Source organism: Odocoileus virginianus, chromosome 26 (assembly GCF_023699985.2).
Source record: "Odocoileus virginianus isolate 20LAN1187 ecotype Illinois chromosome 26, Ovbor_1.2, whole genome shotgun sequence".
In the NCBI taxonomy this organism is placed as follows: domain Eukaryota; kingdom Metazoa; phylum Chordata; class Mammalia; order Artiodactyla; family Cervidae; genus Odocoileus; species Odocoileus virginianus.
This window is the reverse complement of record NC_069699.1, coordinates 43358272-43381404: the sequence shown is the minus strand read 5'-3', so window position 1 is coordinate 43381404 and position 23133 is coordinate 43358272. Positions and strand designations below refer to the sequence as shown.

At 43.0% G+C, this 23133-nt stretch overlaps 1 long non-coding RNA gene across 1 annotated transcript in view; it reads right to left on the bottom strand.

Annotated features, from left to right (window-relative positions):
• LOC110151912 (uncharacterized) overlaps positions 1–23133 on the bottom strand; it is a 141780-nt gene that overhangs the window by 104124 nt on the left and 14523 nt on the right. The window contains exons 3-4 of the long non-coding RNA XR_011483733.1: positions 16561–16746; positions 3074–3147 (exon numbers count right to left, since the gene is read on the bottom strand). This is a non-coding gene — a long non-coding RNA (uncharacterized lncRNA). The remainder of the gene's footprint in view (positions 1–3073; positions 3148–16560; positions 16747–23133) is intronic.

The window sequence follows — 23133 nt, the reverse complement described above, 5'->3', positions numbered from 1 at the left end:
GGAGAGAAGGGCATGACAATCTTTAGAAACGGGATAATGGTGATGGTTGAATGATCCTGTTAATATACTAAAAATCACTGAATTACATAATGTAAATGGATGAATTAAGCTATATGTAAATTATATCTTAATAAAGTTGTCTAAAAATGTAAATTAAACTCTGTCATTTCTTTGCTCTGACCCTCCAGGATGGTCCCTGATTTCCTGAATACTCACATACCATGTCACCCTGCAAGGCCCCTGGTACCTTGGCCTTCAGTTTCCTGACTGTATACTTACTCTGCCCAGACGTGCCAGGACCACACCTGCTGTTCCCGCACCTGCAGAAGCCCCATCCCCATGTGGCCTCCCAATAAGCTCCGTTCATCCGTCAAATCTCCTGTCCTGGATGTGTTCCTAGGCCACTCTGTTTGGAAACAATCCCACCCTGCCTGGCACACCTTACATTTCTGCCTTATTTCTTTATCCAATACACTATACTATATAATTTATTATTTTATCAAACTGCCTGGCTTTTTCCACTAGAATGTAAGCCCTAGGAGATCCAGGATTTTGTCTATCTTATCACTGCTGTGGCCCATCACCAAGAATAATGCCTGGCACATAGCAGGTACTCAGTAAATAACTGTCCAATGTCATGTACACACTGCTATATTAAAATGGATAACCCACAAGGACCTACTGTATGGCACAGGGAACTCTGATTAATGTTACGTGGCAGCCTGGATGGGAGGAGAGTTTAGGGGAGAAAGGATACATGGGTATGTATGGTTGAGTATTTGCTGTCCACCTGAAACTATCACAATCATAACTATATCTGTTAATCAGCTATACTCCAATATAAAGAAAAAAAACTGAAAAAGATATAAATATTTGCCCACTGAATGACTGGGACTGTATGGGGCAAACACTGCTGATCACTCCCAATTCCCTTCTTCCATGTCCACCTCCTACGAGGGAGCTGAGGATCCAGGTTCTCAACTTTCCCAGTTTACCTCAGTCGTGGTCTCCCATAGGACCAGGCTGCCAGGAAGTTTCTAAGTAAAATGTTAATTCCTCAGTAAAAAAGAAAGAGGCCTCTTAGGAGAAGAAATGAGTGTCCTGTCTGCATCTACCCTTAGCTTCTCACCTTTTAAGTGTTGACATGTAGGGCATCTTTTCAGAATTTTTTCCTTTTCACTTCCATACTTTTTATACAGTTTAACATTGAATTATCCTCTCTAGACACATTTGAAAATCTGCTTTTTCCCACTGACTATGTCATGGCCATCCTGACTTGTCTGTCATTCTGCCCCCCAGAGGGGAGCTCACTCTGCCTTTGTTTATTCACTCATTCATCCTGCACTTATTTTGTGATGGTAAGTGCTCACATTCCCTGGTGGCTCAGATGGTGAAGAATCTGCCTGCAATGCAGGAGACCTGAGTTCGATCCCTGGGTTCGGAAGACCCCTGGTGGAGGGAACGGCTATGCACTCCAATATCCTGGCCTGGAGAATTCCATGGACTGTATAGTCCATGAGATCGCAAGAGCTGGACACGACTGAGCGACTTTCACTTTCACTGCAGCAAGAGTCAGGCAGCACAGAACAAAGACAGTAGTGTGTCTGGGTGCAGAGAGGCTGGGGGGGAATGATGAAAGGCCAGGCCTGCTGTGGGGGACAGCTGGGACCTAACTGGGGAATGCTGCAGGGAGGATTCAGGGACCAACCCCAGGAAGGAAGGGTGGCTGGCTCATCAGTAAGGTTAGTCATGAGTCTGCAGGGGCCACAGGGCCCCTTTTGATCAGACTCTCCCTGCTCTGGTTGCAGACACGCTCTAGGTGTGCCTCCACCGGGAGGTGTCTTGCTGGCAACAATACATATACCTCTGAATCTGGGAGGAGCCAGGCGTAGGGTGGGGGTGTCTCATTCTTGTACTTGGCGCATAATGCAAATGTAATTAATCATGTCTACAATGGTTTATAGTTCAGCATTTTTTTCCCATTTTGAACAGTCTAATTAAATTCATTTAAACTTTATAAGTAGCTATTTTAGAATTTTTCTTTGCACCCCCACTGGTGCACTGGTGTGAAAACTCAATAAATATTTCTCAAGGTAGCTACTGCTGTTTTCAAAATGAATCTTAAAGGCTATTCAAGTGAAAACTATTATTGTGTTACTATAACTTGGATTAGCCATAGGAAAATTCTGGAGAACTGTTTCTTGTTTTTTTTATCTTAACGACGACAGTACTTTAAAGCATTAGGATGGAAACTGCCACAAGCTGGGGAAGAGCCACTTAGCAAATCTTTACCCTGGATGGGTCGAGGCATAGAGGTCGTCTGTGCTTCTAGGACACAGCTCTGCAGGCAAAGCTCTCAGCTGTCTGATTTGGAAAAGAAACCACACACATCTTCCTTGTCTCTCAAACAAAAGCCACTTCCAGATATGTTGTGCAGAGCTCATTTTAATGGTGTAGTAATTAAGTTAGAAATACGTGGCGCTTATCCCTTTTATGAATGCTCAACTCACCGAGTTTATAATTTCTCAGTGGAAGTCAGAGAAACATTACTTAAAATGAGGATTAAGGGGGGAAAAGTCTATTAATGAAGATAGAAATGCAAAGGAAAGCAACAAAAAGATGCCATTTTCCTCCCACCAAATTGTCAAAGATGTATAGTAATGATTAATATGCTGGAGTTGGCAGTGGTGCTGGCAGAAATTTGCAAAGGTACAATCTTTGTGGGGATATCTGAACAGTTAGTTACTGGGATGTTTGTCTTGGATAACTTTTTGCTTTTGAGGGCAATTTTTTGGGGACTTGGAACCAGAAATCCCCCCCTCAGATTGTATCTGAAGCAGATATGCAGAGAAGAGGATTTGCATTCACCCAGTCATTATTGTAGACAGTTGGCCCTCCATGTCCACAGATTCTACGTTTGCAGATTCAACCAAATCCAGATGGAAAATATTTTTTTTTTAATTCCAGAAAATTCCAAAAGCAAAAGTCATAGTTTAGGAAGTGCAAAAGCAGTTATTTTGGTTACTTCCCCAGAATGTAATTTTCTTTTCCTTGTTTTTTCTTCTTCTCTTACCTCTCACATTCTTGGTATTACAGATAATTGCTTTCATCTAGGAGCTTGTCTTATTTCAGATCTGCTGATTATGTCTAGAACAAAAAAAAAATTGGATGGCAGAGCAAGTATCTTTGCTTTGCTTTATAAATCACGGCTGTGTTCTATTGTTATGGAACAAATGCCCGTGTTCTATAAAATGCAGGCTTTGTAGAGCAAAGCTCTTCAATTTCCCAGACTTTTTTCAACTCGTGTTTTGTTGCACATGACCTAACAAGCTACCACTGTAGGGGAGACTGATAATTGCCATAATAACGACCATGGAATATGTTGACCTCCCATCACCGTTCCTTCCTCAGCACTTTTGGTTCCTGTGCGATGAATCAAGCCTTCTCCTCCTTCTGCTATATTAGTACACCAGAAAAGGTTCACTCCAAATGGGTATCGAGTTGGTGTATTTTTGGAGACACTGGTATGTCTGTTATTGTCAGACCAACTGCTAGTATTGTGTTACATTTGTCTCCGGTTGCTGTCTTATTCAGTGGATTTTTTTTTAGAGCTTTGTGGGTGAGCACATTGATGGCATGCTGATCAGCCTTCCAGGCTGCCATGGCTCTGTGAGGAGAGCTAATAAACTGGATGAAAGTACGGTGAGCCAAAGCAATGGTAACAGCCTAGGAAACATCCTGGACCATCACAGAGACCAGATCAATGCAAAGCCCAGCACTTGGGTACAAATGACAACTTGCAGGAGGACTGCAGGTGATGGAACCCGCCAAAGCATCTGTAAAACGGTCATGTGATGTAGCAAACGGCGACCTGAAGGTGTGAGGTGGTTGCCAAGAAAGTGAAGTTGGAGGATATGAAGACAGAGAGGGAACAGCTCTGTCCTGAGTGGCTGTCACTGGGGGCCTGTGTTGTTTTCCTCACCACACCACAGGGATGGTGCTGAGGAGACGGGTTAGGATGGTAGGGCTGCGGTCAGGACTTGAAATGTCATATGAAACTCAGCAGAGGAGCCTGGACACCTGAGGCTCTTGTGAGCCATCACAGGTGGAAACATATTCCTTACACTTTAGGGAAAGCTCAGCTAGCAGTGGTTAGATGATAAAATGTGATTATCTCAGAGAACAAGATGTCTGGATGGGAGGCCACTCCAGGGTGAGCAGCAGGGGCTTAATGATACCACTCAAGGCCCAGGCTCCTTTTACTTTTATGTTTTGCATCCCTGGCATGTTGGCTTCTTAGGTTTGTCGCCTTATGGTGCAAAGATGATTGCCACGGGTCCAAGCATCAGGCTTCACACGACCACATTTGAGGCAAGGAGAAGTGGGGAGAGGCAGAGCCTAGGAGCTCATCTCAAACATCTTAACCTTCTATCTGGAAGCAAACACTTTTCCAGAAGTTCCTTAGCACATTTCCCTTATACCTCATTGACCAGACTGTGTCATGTTACTGGCCCTTCAGCTCTTTAGTTTCAAAGACTAACTAGACCTGGGGCTGGGGAAGAGATATCTTTCTTTGAACATATTTCTGTCCATCTCATAACCAAACAGTATTTCTGTCCATCTCATAACCAAACAGTATTGGCGTTCTTTTAGCTAGGAAGGAGGAGGAATGAAGGATGGCTGTTGGGTGGGCAACCAACTGTATCTGTCACTGGGCGGAGCTTCTTTTTCAAATCAGAGAAGATATCTCCTCTTGGGATGCAGAAAAGGGTTTCTGAGGCTCCAGACACAAAATCCAGGCAAATATGTGTCAATGGGTAGAAGTTATAAGAAAGCCAGTTTTTAGTCCTACCAGGGTCAAGATATTCCGAAAACTGTAGTTACTTAGAAATAGAAGGTGCTGCTTCTATGGAGACATGAAGCAGGATTATCTTCTACCTGGTAGAGACATCATAAGGAGGACTCTCATATCAGTTGAGGGCTGTGGAAGGTGGAGAGAGAGGGTGGGCATTCACACTGGCCTGTGAGTTTCCATCCAACCCAAAGAATCTGTGATTCTAGTAATTAGATTTTCCCTTTTGAATGTTCATTAGATAATTATGCTAACTGGAGATACTGTTTCTACTAAGTGAGGTATAATTTGAAGTTGAATGGTATTTTTTTAATCTTTAGCATCACTTAGTGAGACACAAGAGTTTGCGTTGGACTTAAATTTGTACTTTGTAACTGCTACTTATACAAAGACAGAGCAAGGAAGGACATAGTCCCTTTGAGTTAGATTATACCAACAGACAACCCGCACTCTGTTGTGTGTGTGTGTTAGTTGCTCAGTCGTGCCCAACTCTTTGTGACTGCGGGGACTGTGCCTACCAGGACCCTCTGTTCATGGGATTCTCCAGGCAAGAAAACTGGAGTGGGCAGCCAGTCCCTTCTCCAGGGGGTCTTCCTGATTCAGGGATCGAAACTGCTCTCCCGCTTTGCAGGCAGATTCTTTAATGTCTGAGCTACCAGTGAAGCCCTCAACTTACACCGTGGGGTGCACTAACTGGCATTGTAAGTACAAATTCCTGTGGTCCCACAAATACTGCCGGAGATCCCACATTGAGGCAGAGGATCAGCCGGGTAGAGCCACCCTCTTACACCTCAGATATTTTATGCCTGAGAAGCAGCAACCTCATATGGATCAGGGTATCAAGGAGAAAAGGGTGAAGTCCACCAACTGAAAGAACTTGCTAAGTTTCTCTTCAAATGAGAGATTTCTAGTGGTTTCCAGTATTTGAGGAAAACACTATCTTTTGTATAAAGAGATGACTGGTCATGTAAACAGTGTGGGTCACCACTTCCTACCATGAAGAGAGACCACATGGGCCAAAGAGGATGCTGAGGCATTGTCTGCTGTGACTTGTCACACTATCTGGCCCCGGCCCCGCTTCCTCCAAGGCTGCTGGATGCTTATTAACCTCCTCTTTTGTGTCACAATTCAGAGTCCATCCTGTAACTCTTTCTCCATTTAAGCTGGTTTGCATAGATTTTTGTTATTTACAGGCACCTGAGGGAAATGTGATCTTTAGAAAAGCCTCACAGAAAGCGAGTATGGATTTTAAAAAGAATTTTTTGAAATACAGAATTATAAATGTTCATTGTAATATCTATACATATATATATGGATTCCCTGGTAGCTCAGATGGTAAAGAATCCACTTGCAATGCAGGAGACCTCAGTTCGATTCCTGAGTTGGGAAGATCTGCTGGAGAAGGGATAGGCTGCCCACTCCACTATTCTTGGGCTTCCCTGGTGGCTCAGCTGGTAAAGAATCCGCCTGCGATGCGGGAGACCTGAGTTCGATCCCTGGGGAGAAGAGCACTCCTCCATTTAAGCTGGTTTGCATGGACTTTTGTTATTTATAGGAACCTGAAGGAAATCTGAGCTTTAGAAGGGCCTAACAGAAAGCGAGTATGAATTTTTAAAAGAATTTTTTTGAAATACAAAATTATAGAATGTTCACTGGAGTATATATATACTCCAGTGAACATATATATGTATCTGTATGGCTCCAAATGTGAAAATTCTAATACTGCTCTTTAGGGATAACTGCTCTCTATAGTTTGGAGGCAAGGCCATGAGCAGGTACAAGCCAGCAAGTATTAAACTTAATTGGTTCTTACCAAACATGTATAAAGGACAGAAATAGTAAGGACCTACAGAGGCAGAAGAGATTAAGAAGAGGTGGCAAGAATACACAGAAGAACTATGTTAAAAAGGTCTTAATCACTCAGGTAACCATGATAGTGTGGTCACTCACCTAGAGCCAGACATTCTGCAGTATGAAGTCAAGTGGGCATTAGGAAGCATTACTACGAACAAAGCTAGTAGAGATGATGGAATTCCAGCTGAGTTATTTCAAATTATAAAAGATGATGCTGTTAAAGTGCTGCACTCAAGATGCCAGCAAATTTGGAAAACTCAGCAGTGGCCACAGGACTGCAAAAGGTCAGTTTTCATTCCAATCCCAAAGAAGGACAATGCCAAAGAATGTTCAAACTACTGCACAACTGCACTTATTTCACATTCTAGTAAGGTTATGCTCAAAATCCTTCAAGCTAGGCTTCAGCAGTATGTGAACCAAGACCTTCCAGATGTACAAGACGGGTTTAGAAAAGGCAAAGAAATCAGAGATTAAATTACCAGCCTTTGTTGGATCATAGAGAAAGCAAGGGACTTTCAGAAAAACAACTACTTCTGCTTCACTGATTATACCAAAGGGTTTGACTGTGTGGTTCACAACAAACTGTGGAAAAGTTCTTAAAAAGACAGGAATAGCAGACCTCTTTACCTGTCTCCTGAGAAATCTGTATGTGGGTCAAGAAGCAACAAAACCTTACATGGAACAACAGACTGGTTCCAAATAGGGAAAGGAGTACATCAACGCTGTATATTGTCACTCTGTTTATTTAACTTACATGCAGAGTACCTCATGCGAAATGCCAGCCTGGATGAATCACAAGCAGGAATCAAGATTGCTCGGAGAAATACCAACAACCTCAGATACGCAGATGATACCACTCTAATGGCAGAAAGTGAAGAGAACTAAAGAGCTTCTTGATGAAAGTGAAAGAGGAGAGTGAAAAGGCTGACTTAAAACTCAACATTCAAAAAACTAACATCATGGCATCCAGTCCCATCACTTCGTGGCAAATAGATGGGAAGAAAATGGAAACAGTGACAGATTTTATTTTCTTGGCTCCAAAATCACTGCAGATGACAAATGTAGCCATGAAATTAAAAGACACTTGCTCCTTGGAAGGAAAGCTATGACAAATCTAGACAGGGTATTCAAAAGTGGAGATATTACTTTGCCAACAAAGGTCCATCTAGTCAAAGCTATGGTTTTTCCAGTAGTCATGTATGGATGTGAGAGTTGGACCATAAAGAAGGCTGAGCACTGAAGAATTGATGCTTTTGAACTGTGGTGCTAAAGAAGGCTCTAGAGAGTCCTTTGGACAGCAAGGAGATCCAACGAGTCAATCCTAAAGGAAATCAACCCTGAATATTCATTTGAAAGATTGATGCTGAAGCTGAAGCTCCAATACTTTGTCCACCTGATGGGAAGAACTGACTCATTGGAAAAGACCCTAATGCTAGGAAAGATTGACGACAAAAGGAAAAGAGAGCGACAGAGGTTGAGATGGTTAGGCAGAATCACCAATTAAATGGACATGAACTTGAGCAAACTCCAGGAGATAGTAAAGGATAGGGAAGCCTCGCATGCTGCAGTCTATGGGGTCACAAAGAGATGGACGTGACATAGTGACTGACACCAAACTCGTACAGTTTTAACTCACTGAGTTCTTTCCACAAGGCCAGTCAGTTCAGTCAGTTCAGTATCTCAGTCATGTCTGACTCTTTGCAACCTCATGGACTGCAGCACGCCAGGCCTCCCTGTCCATCACCAACTCCCGGAGTTTACTCAAACTCATGTCCATTGAGTCGGTGATGCCATCCAGCCATCTCATCCTCTGTCATCCCCTTCTCCTCCTGCCCCCAATCTTTCCCAGCATCAGGGTCTTTTCAAATGAGTTAGTTCTTCACATTAGATGCTCAAAGTACTGGAGTTCAGCTTCAGAATCAGTCCTTTCAATAAATATTCAGGACTGATTTCCTTTAGGGTGAACTGGTTGAATCTCCTTGCTGTCCAAGGGACTCTCAAAAGTCTTCTCCAACACCACAGTTCAAAAGCATCAATTCTTCAGTGCTCAGCTTTCTTTATGGTCCAACTCTCACATCCATACATGACCACTGGAAAAACCATAGCTTTGACTAGATGGACCTTTGTTGGCAAAGTAATGTCTCTGCTTTTTAATATGCTATATAGGTTGGTCATAACTTTTCTTCCAATCCACAAGGCCATGGGGTAGTATTACTTCTACCTTTATTCTAAAGATTATGGAACTTAGGCACAGAGAGGTTAAGCAGGGAGGCAGGATTTGAATCCAAGCCGTCAAGCTCCAGACCCTGGGCCCTTAATGAGGTTCCTGGGCAGGGACTCCTCTGAGGCTTGACTGGGATGGGATCCACTGTCAAGCTCATATGGTTGTTGGCAGGTCCTTGTGGGCTCTTGACTGAGGGCTTCAGAACCTTACTCACTGTTGGCCAGTTCCTCACCATGTGGGCAGTTCTCAACAGGGTAGCTGGCTTCATCAGAGTCAGCACAGGAGGGAGTCTGCCAGAAAGATGGTGATCACTAAATAATGTAACCTAAACATCTCACCACTCGCCATATTCTACTGATTGGAAAATTCCCCAAACTAGCCTATATTAAGGAGAGAGGGTTACACAAGTTGTGAATTCCAGGAGCCAGAGATCATCAAGGATCATTTTTAGAGTCTGCCCTATCACTCATATTTTTCACTTTCATATTTTTGACAAATCTCTGGTAGTAGCTGGATTGGAGCAGTTGGCTTCGGGTAAGACCAAGATGGCACGCTGAATTGGAGACAGCCAGCCTCACAGCTCAGGGCAGGGATGGTTTGATCCCCACACCTTGATGCAGGAGCAGGAGCTGGAGCAGAGACAGAAGCCCGGATCTATTCACCTCTTCTTGCCCCTGTGCCACTTGTCTCCCATCTGGGGACAGGAAACCTGGGGAAAGGGGCCTGAGAGATGGCACAAGCACTTGCCACACCCGGAAGCAGGCGATTCAAGGTCTGGGAGGCCTCGGGTCCTTCCTAACTTCACTGCCTTCTAGAAAGAATGGCATAAGGGGTGGTCCTCCTGGGGAAGTGTGAGTCAGGGATGGAGAGAGAGAGGGGAGGTGTTGGCTGCAGGTCTTCTCCACTCATGTGCACAGTGGCGGGAAGGGGGAGAGGTGAGGTTCTCCCTGACCCATGTCCGACAGGGAGTTCTGCACCTTGCTTTTATCACTAGACATGCATTTGGACATCTTTTTCTGTTAGAACACAGGGATCTGATTTATCCTTTTTTTTTCTGGGTGCTTAGTATTCTACAGCATCAATGGCCTAATAGAACTGGAGCTGTAGGTCTTTGGAGGCCATCCTGCCTTTGTCTGAAGTTTGTGGAGTGCCCTTGAGGTGGGCCCCTTGGGCTGTGTCATTGTGGAAGTCTGCACTCCTCAAAAAACTTCTTTCCAAGTTTGGTGTATGTGTATCCCCCAAGGGCCCAAAATGGGCTTCTGAGACCTTCCATTAACGAGGATGACTCCCAGCTGTCTTTGAGGAGGTCCTGGGGCCACTGAAGGGAACACAGCCAAGCCTGTGCCACTCTTGGGAAGGAGGAAGGACTCTGTGCATTAGGAGAGGCAGGTGTGTGAAACCCTGGCTGACCTCCCGCTATTAGCTCATCTCCTACCAGATGAAAGGAGGTGCTATTTCCTTTCAAGCAGCCTCACCTTTTGCCCCCACACTTGCTTCTGTTTCATGTTCAGCTGGCTCTTTCTCTGAGCACACTACAATTACCGGAGTCTATTTCATGTGCGCCACCCCAATAACAGGCTGCAGATATTCTTTCGTTTCCCCTTTGCTTTATTTAGAGTTTTAATATAAATAACCTTTTCTCTCATCTTTTTTCCCCCTACAAAATCCAAAATCATATGATGTGATTTCTGTGTACAGCTCAGTTTCCTTTCAAGGCTCTCCTGTTTGTGTTTCCAGAGGTTAGGGTTTTAGCTTAATGATTTAAAATAATAGTCTTTATTAACTGAGATTTTTAGTATGCAGTGGGCTTCTCAGGTGGTTCCAGTGGTAAAGAACCTGCCTGCCAATGCAGGATACATAAGAGAGGAGGATTTGACCCCTGGGTTGGGAAGATCGCCTGGAGGAGGGCATGGCAACCCACTCCAGTATTGTGACTTGGAGAATCCCATGTTCAGAGGAGCCTGGCAGGCTACAGTCCATAGGGTCGCAAAGAGTTGGACACAACTGAAGTGACTTAGCATGCATGCATAGTGTACACCAGACCCTGTGCTCAAAGCTTTGCAGGATAAAGTGCCTGGAAGCTTCAGCATATATAAGCCCAAGAAGATATTTTTGCCATCCCTGTTTTACAGAGGAGGAAACCCAGGCTGAGAGAGGGCCTCACTCAAGATTACCTAGGAAGGGCCTGAATTTGAAGCCACCCTTGCTTAGAAACCCCAAACTCATGCAGAATGATTGTCCTAAGTCCTCTGAAGGTTCACAATGGGCCCGCTAAGAACAAGGTTATTCAGCCTCTCAGGAGGACAAGGAGAAACTGGAGAGCCTCCAGGGTCCTGGAAAGTGATTAAGAGGATGAGAGCAAGACTGGTGAGAGGGCTCAGAGGAGTAAGAGTAATTTAATCTGGAGAAATAAATTCTAGGGGAAAAATTAATAGCATACCACTGATGTCTTCATGAGAATCAATTAAAATATTTTAAAAGCAGGAACCAGTCTGCTAGTTTTATTATACAATGTCAAAGGAAGGATTTAAATATTATTTTACGTAATGAACTCAACAAATACATAGTAAGCAGCTGCAAAGGCCCAGATACAGATTAAATAGGACCAGCAAGGACCTATTTGCCTAGTAGGACTCACATTTTGGTGGTGGCAATGAGGATGGAGGGAAGAGGGAACCAGCTGTGAACAAGGAAACCACACAAGAATAGAACAATTCTAGTCAACGATAAACACCATGAAGAGACGGGCACAGGAGGGTGGGGAAGTCAGTGTCTGCCAATGGGCTTCTCTTAGGAAAGGACTGTGAGCTGAGACCTTAAAGCCATGTGAAGCTCAGGGAACAGAATGGAGGGGGATAAGGCTGGTGGTGGAGAATGGTGGGCCACCCACTGTGAGGTCATGGTGGAGCCTCAATACTCGTGGTTCTAGGAAGCAGGTGAGCAAAGGAGTCAAGTGTGAAGGAGCTCCTCCTGACAGAGAGAGGGAATGGATTGTAGGAGGTCAAAGTGAACGATGCTGTGGCAGCTTGGACTAGGGTGGATGTGGAGAGAAGTAGATCTTTTGGATCCATCTTGCGGTGTTTTTACTGATAGATCATGGTGGATGAGAGGTAGGGAGGGGGCAGAGGTAAGAGGGAGAGAAGACTCAGGCATGACCGTCAGATTTGGGGGAAGAGAAACCAACTATTTCTTCTGTTGTAATTTCACTCGGAGAAGGACATTTTGAGGGTACCCTGCTTGGGAGTTTTCAGCTGGTACACCCAAGCCATCAATTCCAGGTGCCATTGTGGATCTCTGTATATTTTCTAGGGAGAAGATCCATACCTCTCATCTGTTTCTTGGAAGGGAAAATCTCACCCTTCTCAACTGCCAGCAATGAAAAGGCTGGGTCTGACCCAGGCCAAACTCACCACCTCACATCATTCCACAAGCAGGGAATCTGAAGCTCAGAGCTGTTTGTACAAAGTCACACCCCATCTGGTCCTCGGCAGAGTCTGAGGTCTCCTGATGCCTCAGCCTGGGTTTTCTCCACTGTATGAGCTGACTCAAGGCACAGGGGGGCAGAGTTATGAACTAGCAGTGATTCCAGCCCTCCTATCCTGGACTGACAAAAGGTTCTTGCTGTTTAGAGGTCAGTGCTCAGAATTGGCTGCCTCAGCTCCAGCCATGCCAGCAACTTCCCTCTGGCCAGCCTAACAGAAATTTAAAGAGGTCTGTTGCTAAGAAACATCCCCCATATTCAAGTGTGTATGAAATACAAGTAAGATCCAGGTGTCACTGGAACATATATTAGGCAGCAGTGAGGTATGTGTGTCGATCTATTTTGGGTGCAAATCACTAAGGTTTTGGGTCTGTGGGAGGGTGGTAAGCTCCAGGAGCAAGTGTTTCCTAAATATTTCTCCAGTAAGTCTTGAATTATAGTCTATCAGACAGGATCTTGAACAGAAGTCTCAAGTCGTAATAATGCCACTATATACTTTTTAAAAGCAGGAGTTAGAGTATTAGAGTAATCCAAGGTGACATGAATGCATGCTTCTTTTCAGTTTCAGCTTTCTGAAATTCAGGCACACTTTATGGGTTAATCTCTGAAGGTCAGCTAAAAGAAACAGAGGAGACAAAAAGAAGTTCTTTAAAAAAAAAAGAAAAAGGCTTGTACTAGGGAGACAAAACCATGATGTTTTTAAAGGGTGGATTGATAAAATGGAGACCTCCTCCAGGAAATTTTCAAATGAAACTTTAAAAATCTCTATAATGATCTTTTCTGTAGCCTGGAGAGCCAATGCACCAAATAATGAAAGTGTTACAATTACAGCGCTCCTTACCCAGAAGCTTACTGCAGTGTGGTGAGAACTTAGAGCCTGCAGCCACGTTCCTTGTGCCATTGTAACTGCCTCAAGACTGGCGGTCGAGTTTTACGGTGTGGTCCACTTTTAACCACACTGGAACTGATAAGAATTTCCAGGACAGAGAAATGTCTTCTCAACCACTAGTCTTACTCCACTAGAATCTGTAGATTTACTTTTTGTGTTTTGTCTCATGGTAGTTTGTGTCAAAGAGGCTTAAAGTTGCTGAATCTGCTTAAAGGAATAAATGTTATTTGGAAAATGCTATCATGGTTAACCATGAATTACATGATCAAGTTGATTGGTTGCTGAGTGGTTTTTGGCAAAGATCTGGGGGAATGAGATATCCCACAAATAAGTTTTGACACGTTAAGGAAGGGAACAAAAGTCCTGAGGCTGGGGAGGTTGCCTGGTGAGGGGAAACTCTGCACTGAGCAACGCTGGAGTGGATGATTGGAGTATTGAAAACCAAGCTAATCTCCTGGTCTGGCCCTATTGGGACTTGTCAAAGTTTTCTTTGCAAACAGCTTAGTTTTCCTTGAAAGTACATAGAAACCTGACATTAGACAGTTTGCTTTAAGCTTCATGCATGATGTTTATGATCCAGAGAGTGTGAGTGAGGCTCCTACTGTTCAAATGACAAAATCTGAGTCTCCAGCTAGGTGTCATTCTATCTGACAAGGGCTTGCAAGGCACCTGGAATTCAGTCACCTCTGAAAAAGGAGCTACTCCCTCCCTGGAAGGGGAAGTGATGCTGTCCTCATTTGAATCTTGGAGAGGCACTAGTCTGTCTCCATCTCTTGCTTAGCTAGCCAAGTTGAAGAATTATGAAGACTGAATCAGCAAAGTACATTCTGGGAGCAACATGTTTCCTATGTGAAAGTGAATTTACCTCTAAAAAGGGTTAGTTTCACTCACTCTCAGAACTTGTACAGTTTTCCTGGATGCATACTTAGTTTTAGTACCCGAGCCACAAAACGTCAGGAACATGTACCATACTCTTGACACCCCCAGGAGATGCTTGTTGAGTACTAGTTTAGGCTGAACAGATGAGTAACCTACTGCTCAGAGAGCTTAACTGCTTGCCCAAACTAGAAACAAATAGAGCTCGAGTTTGAACTCAGGTCCACCTGGCTGTAAAACCAGCCACATTTCCACTGTCCCATGTTTGACAAAAGCAAACTTCAGCAAATTGGTAGCTATGGTGGGCGGGGGGCAGGACAGGAAGATGTTTCTGGCATCTCGGGAGGGAGGAACTCCTTTTCATTATTTCTTTGGGAGGGGGTTGGGGATCAAAAATCTCCACTTCACTACTTCAGTTTTGAGTGACCTGGGAAATGCCCTTTCTTTTTCACTATGCCCATCTGTCCAAGAGACAGTAGAACCAGATCACCTCTCAGGACCCTGCTGGCACTGACTTAATGTCTGCCTGACCAGAGGAGAACCAGTGAGCCATTCTGGCTGTGTGTCAGGTATGGGTTGGGTTTGCCTTAGTATCACAGATTGGCCAGGTGGCCAGAAAGTCTGTTTTCTCTTCTTAGGCACACAATTGAACTGTATTTCCCAGCCCCCTTTGCATCTGTATGGGGTCGTGTGACTAAGTTCTCATCAGCGAATGCAAGGACAGATTGATGTGTCATCCTGAGGCCAAGGCAGCTGAGAGCAGTTATGCCTTGCCCAGCTCGCCCTTCCCCTTCCACACAACCTTGGAGGTGACGCGGACAGCAGCATTCCCAAGATGGAAGAAGTTTGGATTCCTGAGTCAGGGCTTGGCAGACAGCTGCCAAGGGAGCTGCCCAACCAGAACACTCTGCACTAGATTCCGTGCGAGAGAAAAACACAGCTTAATGTGAAACCAAAGGCAACTTTAAGTATCTTACTGCTAAGATATTTGGGGTTGCTTATCACAGTAGCTACTGTTAATCACCTTGACTAACGTGATTGTCAAATGATAATCCCAGGGCACATCTTCCAATCCATCCTGTCATAGCTCAGATGGTAAAGAATCTGCCTGAATGCAGGAGACCCAGGTTCAATCTGTGGGTCAGGAAGATCCTCTAGAGAAGGTAATGGCAACCCACTCCAGCATTCTTGCCTGGGAAATCCCATGGACAGAGGGATCTGGTGGGCTATCGTCCATGGGCTTGCAAAGAGTATAACATGACTGAGCAGCTGACACTTTCTCCACACTTGACTAACATGGCCATCCAGTATCCATTTCTCTTTCTGAGGGACAGAGCATGATTCCCTGTCCATATGCTCCAAAAGATATATAAGTAATACAGGCCTGACCAATCATAGCATAGCATGATTGGTCATCCTCCCAGCCATAGTGACAGGTTTCAAAATGGGCATTTGAGCCAAGCAGGGCCTTTCTGCTAGATCTGAAGCTGTGATTGGAATACAAGATGCTGGGGGCTTCCACATGAGGAAAGAATGGCCTTAGAAGAGAACAGAGTCAAAAGACAAGGAGAGTGAGGTTGGGATGACCTGCACACACTGCCTAAGTCCCTGGGTTTAGTCACACTTGATCTGCCCAAGGTTACTTCAGTTGCCTAAGCCAATAAAGTCTCCTTTTGTTATCTTGGATTGGGTTTTTTTTTTTTTTTTTTGGTCACTTGTGACCAAAAGAATATTGACTTATACAGGTAGTAAAGATGAGGAATGTCAATTTTCTACATTTTGTAAATAATCCATCTTCACCCACTCAATTTCAGAATGAGTGAGTGAATGAATGGCCACAGAGGCTGGAGTCATGGGCAGAGTTAACTACGATTCAGCCAAAACACTAGGGCATTTGGTGAAAGGTCTTAAAGTTACATCACTTGTTTTCTATATAATGTTTGAAAACGTGATGTATTAGAATAAATGATTATAACTTTAAGTTACCTAATGAGTATGCATTATAATACAGGATGTACAAATAAATGCAAAACCTGTAAATTATTTGATGGATTTCTTTGACAATTCACAGTGGTCTGCCTTAAACTCTTTCTGAATGATGAGGCTCAATTATCATTGCAGGAGTGATTGTACAATTATAGTTAGGCTTGGTTTGGAAGCTTTAGTAATTGTGAGAAGAGAAAAAATGGCCTCTATGAGGCAGAAAATAATATATACATTTCAGTAAGTATTTTCTGTATTGAGTTTTCCTTGGTTCATTTTCAAATTCATATGGATTGTGATACTTCCTTACTCGGCCAAATTCAGAATAAATGAGTGAGTGATGCAAGGTTTTATGCAAAGTTGCATAATTTAGGACTGAAAACTCAAATCAGGTTGCTTACCAGAAGATAGCCCCATGAAACTGTGAAGTCCTGAAGACCAGATGTGAGGTCAGTATTGATCCAGATAATAAGTGACTGCAATCCTTTAAGAACCATTTCTCCCAATTAATGCCTCCGATTTCCCTCACGGAGCAGTTCTGCATCAGTAGACTTCACACAGCACAATCCTGATGGGCCGGCTTTCTCCTGGGCAACAGAAAGATGGATAGAGAACACTTCAAAAAAGATATACAGATGGACAATAAGCAAAAAGAAAGATACTCCAGGGCTTCCCTCGTGGCTCCGTAGTAAAGAATTCTACCTGCCAGTGCAGGAGACATGGGTTTGATCCCTGGTCTGGGAAGATCCCACATGCCATGGAGCACCAGAACCTGTGCACCACAACTACTGAAGCCCCTGCACCCTAGAGCCTCTGCTTCGCAACAGGAGAAGCAACCACAATGAGGAGACCTCGCATTGCAACGAAGAGTGGTCCCCATTCTCTGCAACTAGAGAAAAGTCAGTGCAGCAACGAAGACCCAGCACAGCCAAAAATGAATAAATAGATAAATAATTTAAAATATGTTCCCTATCACATGTCATCAGAGAAATGCAAATTAAAATAACAATGATAAACCACTGCACATCTATTGGAATAGTCAAAATCTGTAACATTGATGACACCAAATGCTGGCTAGGATGCAGTAAAATTACTTGTATGACACTGTAATTGTCATGTCACTGACCCATTGTACATTTGTCTGAACCCACAGAATGTACAACGCCAAGAGTGAACCCTCATGTAAACTATGGACGTTGTGTGATAAAGACGTATCAGTGTGGGTTTACTGATCGTGATAAATGTACTACTCTGGTCTGAGATGTTGATAGTGGGGGGAAAAGTGTATATGAGAAATCTGGGTTTCTCTTTGGTGTGAGTGAGATACTGATAGTGAGGGGCAACTGTACATATATGGGGCAAAGCGTATATGAGAAATCTTAGTTTCTTCTGTTGCCATGAACTGAAGACTGTTGTACAAAAATACTCTTCAAAAATAAGATAGCTACAGCGTTCCATACTTTGACATCATTGCAATGTACTCTCAAGGGTGAGAGAGAAGATCTTTTGGACTAGCTTTTGCAGAGGAACAGAAATACTTTAATGCTGGACAGACTCAGCAATGCCACCTCATGCCCTCGTGTTTCACTGTAGCCAGAGAGTGAGGGACACTGGCTGACCGAAGCCAACCTGGAGTTTCAGCTTCACCTAAATCACATGGCTGGGCGGGAAGGAGGATGGCTTCCCAGGAAGAGGGCGAATGAGTGATGAGTAGGAGATAAAGATGTTCCCAGTAAATGGGAAGTTTATTTTCTTCCCTGAACCTGAATATCCTCATATCTCAAAATTTGATAGCATTTCTCTAAAGAGCCATTTAATTTTGGTCCACTGAACTGGTCTCCAAGGGACACAGAAATTACACAATAGACATTACTTAAAGAAAGCCCATCAGGAAAAGTAATACTTGTTGTAATGTTCCCATATTTCAGTGGCTGAACACAACAGAAGTTAGTTCTTGCTCCTCTGAAAGAGATGGATTGCCAGGTGGTTTATCACACTGTGATTCAGAAATCCTGGTTTCTTCTGTCTTTTGCCTCAGTCAAAGACCTCAGCAGTCTTCAATTCCAGATGACAGATGGGAAAAGAGTGGAGAATGGCCTGTAGGAAGTTTTTATGCACATCACTTCATTCACATTCTTTTGGGCAGAACTCAGTCTCAAGGCCATGCCTTCACTGCAAAGGAGGCTGGGAAATGTAGTCCAGCCAAGTGTCAGGAAAAAAAAAAGTCATAAAAAAGGAAAGGAAGGACAATGAAAGAAATTTCATTCATTGAGTGCATATGCTGATAAAGAAAATCTTTATCTAAATTTATATATATATATATAAGACAATAGGTGAGAATAGCTACAGGTTACATGGGACAAGCATGCTAACATTATTTAAAATCTTTTAAAAGTTGATTTGTATGGAGCTGACATGCATAAATTGCATTTTCACATAGTTCTACTTAGTAACAATTCAACATGAAATCTAGGAAAACGATGAAGTTGAAAATATACTGGAGTAACTCCCTTTGAGTATTCGTGTATCTTTACTTTTGAAACAACTTTTCCGAGGTATAATTTACTTACAATAAAATGTTGGCATTTAAGGTATATAGCTTGATGGGTTTTAACAACCTTATTACATTTTTTGATGAGGAAAATGTCCAAGGAAGCAGGTCTGTATTACGACTATACAAAGAAGAATGTTGAGGGAATGTCTAGAAACTTCTGTAAAGCAATTTGTCTTTCTTTGAGTTAATTAATAGAGAAGAGTGAATTTGGCCAAAACGGCTAGATTAACATTTCAGTTTGCTTGGCCAGAACAGATGTGACTTTAGCCTTTGAGCAGCAAGAGTACTTCTAGGCTCCAGGATGACCACAAGTACTACATTCCAGATAAACCACATACACTGTGGCTAAGAGCATGGGCTTTGGCATTAAACAGATCTGGGGCTGAGCTGTGGCTCTGCCAATTTCAACCTATGCTGACCTTGAGTATTCTGAACCTCCATTTTCTCTTCTGCAAAATGGGACGATTAACAGACCCACTTGATAGGGTTAGAATGAAGATTAAAAGAGATAATGCATGAAAGCACTAGTACAATGACTAACACCTGATAAGTGCTTAATCCCTGCTAGCTGCTATCATTAGTTATATATCTTCCATTAGAAAAATACCCATTCTTGGAGAATCACTGATTTTTATACTGTATGCCCCGAAAGGCTCCTGAGGAAATCATGCTCAGCTTGACTTCTGCAGCCCTTTTTTATTCACCAAAAAGTCCCATTATTTTCTATAAGATATTTTGAATTCCCTGTGGAAGCAAGAACCATAGTAACAAGCTTTCAGCTTCGTTTTGCTTCTGAAATGATCATTAATGGAGTTATTTTGATACTTTTTTTTTTTTACAAGACAGCCTTAAGCTGTAACTACAAATGCTTTTTCAAAATTCCCTGATTTATTTTCCTGCTTGGCTGCGCTCTTGCGTCTGTCTTCATCTGTTTTTGATGAATGGATGATGTTGTCTTCAGATGTTCTCAACCATCCTGGGCACATTAAAATCCACTCGATGGCTTTCATCAAATGGAACACAAGAAGGGGAAACCCAAGCAAGAGACACACAGGCACCTGCTGAGGGACTAGTGTTGTGGAAGTTTACAAAGTCAGCCTCTGATTATAAAGATTCTTCCTTAAGGAGAAAAGAAAAAAAAGAAAAGAAAAGAAAAAGAGAAACAACACACATTTACTTCAAAGAACTCCTGTCTGATTGAGGGAAGAAAAAGTAGCCTCGCGGCTTTGATCCCTTCACTGAGAGAAACAACATGAAAAGAAAAGAGAAAAGGCTCAAAACATGGGCTTTTGTTGAGAGCATCATTAGGGGTGTTTATTGGCTGCAGCAAACTCATATCGCGGCTCTGGAGAGTTCAGTGAGGCCTCATCAGCTTCTGCCTGGATGGCCAGGCCGTTCACTCTGGGCCACACTTTTTTCCAAGTGAGGCAGCAGGTCTCAAACCTCCTTGACCTCTACTGAGTTCAAGCTTTAGAAACAAACTTGGGTTTTTAAAATTTTTTTCACGACTTTGCTTTGTTTACCTTTGGTAAACACTGTCTGATTCTTTGTTCCCCTTGAAGAGAAAAGCTCTTCAAAGAGCTAATGAAAAGCCTTTTTGCACATCAGCTTCTTCAAAACAACATTGTGATGAGTTAAGTGCAAACAAATCAGGATCAGATGAATTACATTTTCCCTTTAAAATTCAGAGTTGAACAAATTTAAGGTGGTGGGGGAAGTGTTTTGTAAAAGTGCTCTTCAAATCCAGAGTACTGAGTGGCAATCAATATGGACCAAATCTGCCCCTCTGTACTTGTAGGACAGTATTTCTCAACTGGTGTGCACGACCTAAGTTCCTTCCGGGTGAGCTGTCAAATTTTGATGAATGTGTGACATTAATTTGTCCTGCCTTTATGTATATGTATTGCTGATTCACTTTGCTGTATGATTTAGGAACTAACACAATACTGTAAAGCAACTATATGTCAATAAAAATTGACTTTAAAAAATTCGTCCTGCAATGAGGAAATTCCCAACCCAGCGACATTGAAGAGACAGAATAGGAAGCTGAGTGCACAGCTACTGCTTATTGCAAAGAGGTAAAACATACAATTTAACAGGAAACCAGAATCAAAGATTGAGTAATGTGGGGGCTGTGAGATTTTTGCTCCATGAGCATATAAGAGTGTGGTCAGGGTGAGACATGGTCACAAAAAACTGATGGTGAGAGCAAACGTCCCATCAGCGCAAAGAAAGATACATTTTGCAGCAATGGGTCTTGCCTTTGAAAAGAGCCACAAATGCCTTTATTTCATCATTTCTGATGCTTCTCTAGTTTTCAGAGCTCTTTCAGGGCAACAGACGATGAGATGGTTGGATGGCATTATCGACTCAAAGGACATGAGTTTGAGCAAACTCCAGGAGATAATGAAGGACAGGGAAGCCTGGTGTACTGCAGTCCATGGGGTTGCAGACTCGGACACGACTGAGTGACTGAACAACAAAAACAACTCTCTCTGTCTTCTTCCATCAAAAGCATAAAGAAGAGATTTATGGAGTCCCGAAGCCAGCTCTTGTGTTTTCAGATGACTCTTTTGGATAAACTTGGGTGAGTAAATTCATATAACTCAATAGCTTATTCCAAGGGAGAGAGCTGCTTTGAGACTGTTCTAAAATAAACAATGTTTGCAGGCTTTTTCTTTTAAATATTGAAAAATTGTTTTTACAGTTAATTTTTAAGTTTTTATTGTTTTTGTTTATTGGGCCTTTTGAAGGAAAAATGATCTGAGAACCAAACTCTTACCATCCCCAAAGTGAGGAGTTTCACTATATGTATTACAATATTACTTAAATTTATATTGCAGAAAAATAGATATAAATTTATGTCTGTAATTCTTATAAACTATAAAAGGAAAAACCAATTTACAGGTTAAAACCAAACAGTCAAACCAATAAAACTCAAATTCACAACATTAATGTGGAAGATGACATAGTTTTTCTGTAACTAAATCACTATACTCAAAACAAGATGCTGACCATGTTTGCTTTTGGGGAAATTTTCTGGGCACAAAGGCAGCCCTTCAGTGTTATGTCCAACTTGGTTCTTTACTGCCTAGCCTTTGACAAACTATTAATAATACTATTGGGTGCCAAGATAAATGTAACCACGAAGCAATTTGGTCGCTGGGATTGCCTTGTATATAGGTGTATGGCTGTGTGGCTGTGTGCATAGTCATGCCAGACTCTTTATGACCCCATGGACTGTAGGCTCCTCTGTCCATGGAATTTTCCAGGCAAGAATACTGCCATTTCCTACTCTAGGGGATCTTCCCAACCCAGGGATGGAACCCGCATCTCTGGTCTCTCCTGCATCAACAGGCGGATTCTTTACCACTAGCATCACTGACATAGGTGTATAGGTCCGTCTTTACATATAGGTTGGCTATCTAGGTGATACAGAATATGCTCATATTGATTTTTTTTATCTTTAACCTGAAAGCCCCAAATTTGAAAACTCCCCTTTAGACAGTTCATAGGTACTCATAAATTCTTTTCAGTAACCCAGTAAATATGTGGGTTTAGAGTTAAACTATTCAACTCAAGCTTAGAATGAAATGGTTTTGATTATAACACAAGAACATTTTTCAGGATGGTTTTTACTTTCATAAGAACATTGTTGAGGTTATTTATCATTTACCAAATAGGGAATGCGTTTTTCAACAGAAACACAAAAGGCCTTTGAAGGAATTCAAGCACCCATTCCCTTTTTTTCCTTCTGTCCAATTAGTATAGGCTTGGTTATGCTGTGCTAGGCCCCCCTGGTGGCTCAGATGGTAAAGAATCCACATGCAATGCAAGAGACCTGGGTTTGATCCCTGGGTCAGAAAGATCCCCTGGAGAATGGAATGGCTACCCACCCCAGTATTCTCGCCCGGAGAATCCCAGGGACAGAGGAGCCTGGTGGGTTACAGTCCATGGGGTTGCAAAGTCAGACACAACTGAGTGACTAAGCGCACACGTGCTGCACCACCAACCAGCCCCGAAAGTGCAGTGACTTAACAAAATGCACTTGTCCTGTGCTGGATGGAAGTGGGCCTCTGCCCTTGATGGGCCCTTAATGGCCCAGGCTGATGGAAGTATGACCTTGATATGTGCTTCCAGCATCTCCCTGGCTAGGGGATGAGGTGTAACGACTCACACTCAGCTCTCTAAATGTCAACCTAGAAGTGACACAATTACTTGTATCCATAAACCACTGGCCACAGAAAGTAACACAGGCTTCCTAATTTCAAAGAAGGGTAGCCCTATCACAAGCTCCCCGAGGGGAGAACTGGAATGTTTGTGGCCAGCCCTGGGGCCCACTATCTCTTCCTTTATCATCTCTCACTCATTACAGAGGCAGAAACTGAAGTGGGAGGTGTTGCCTCTGATGTATCTGTTA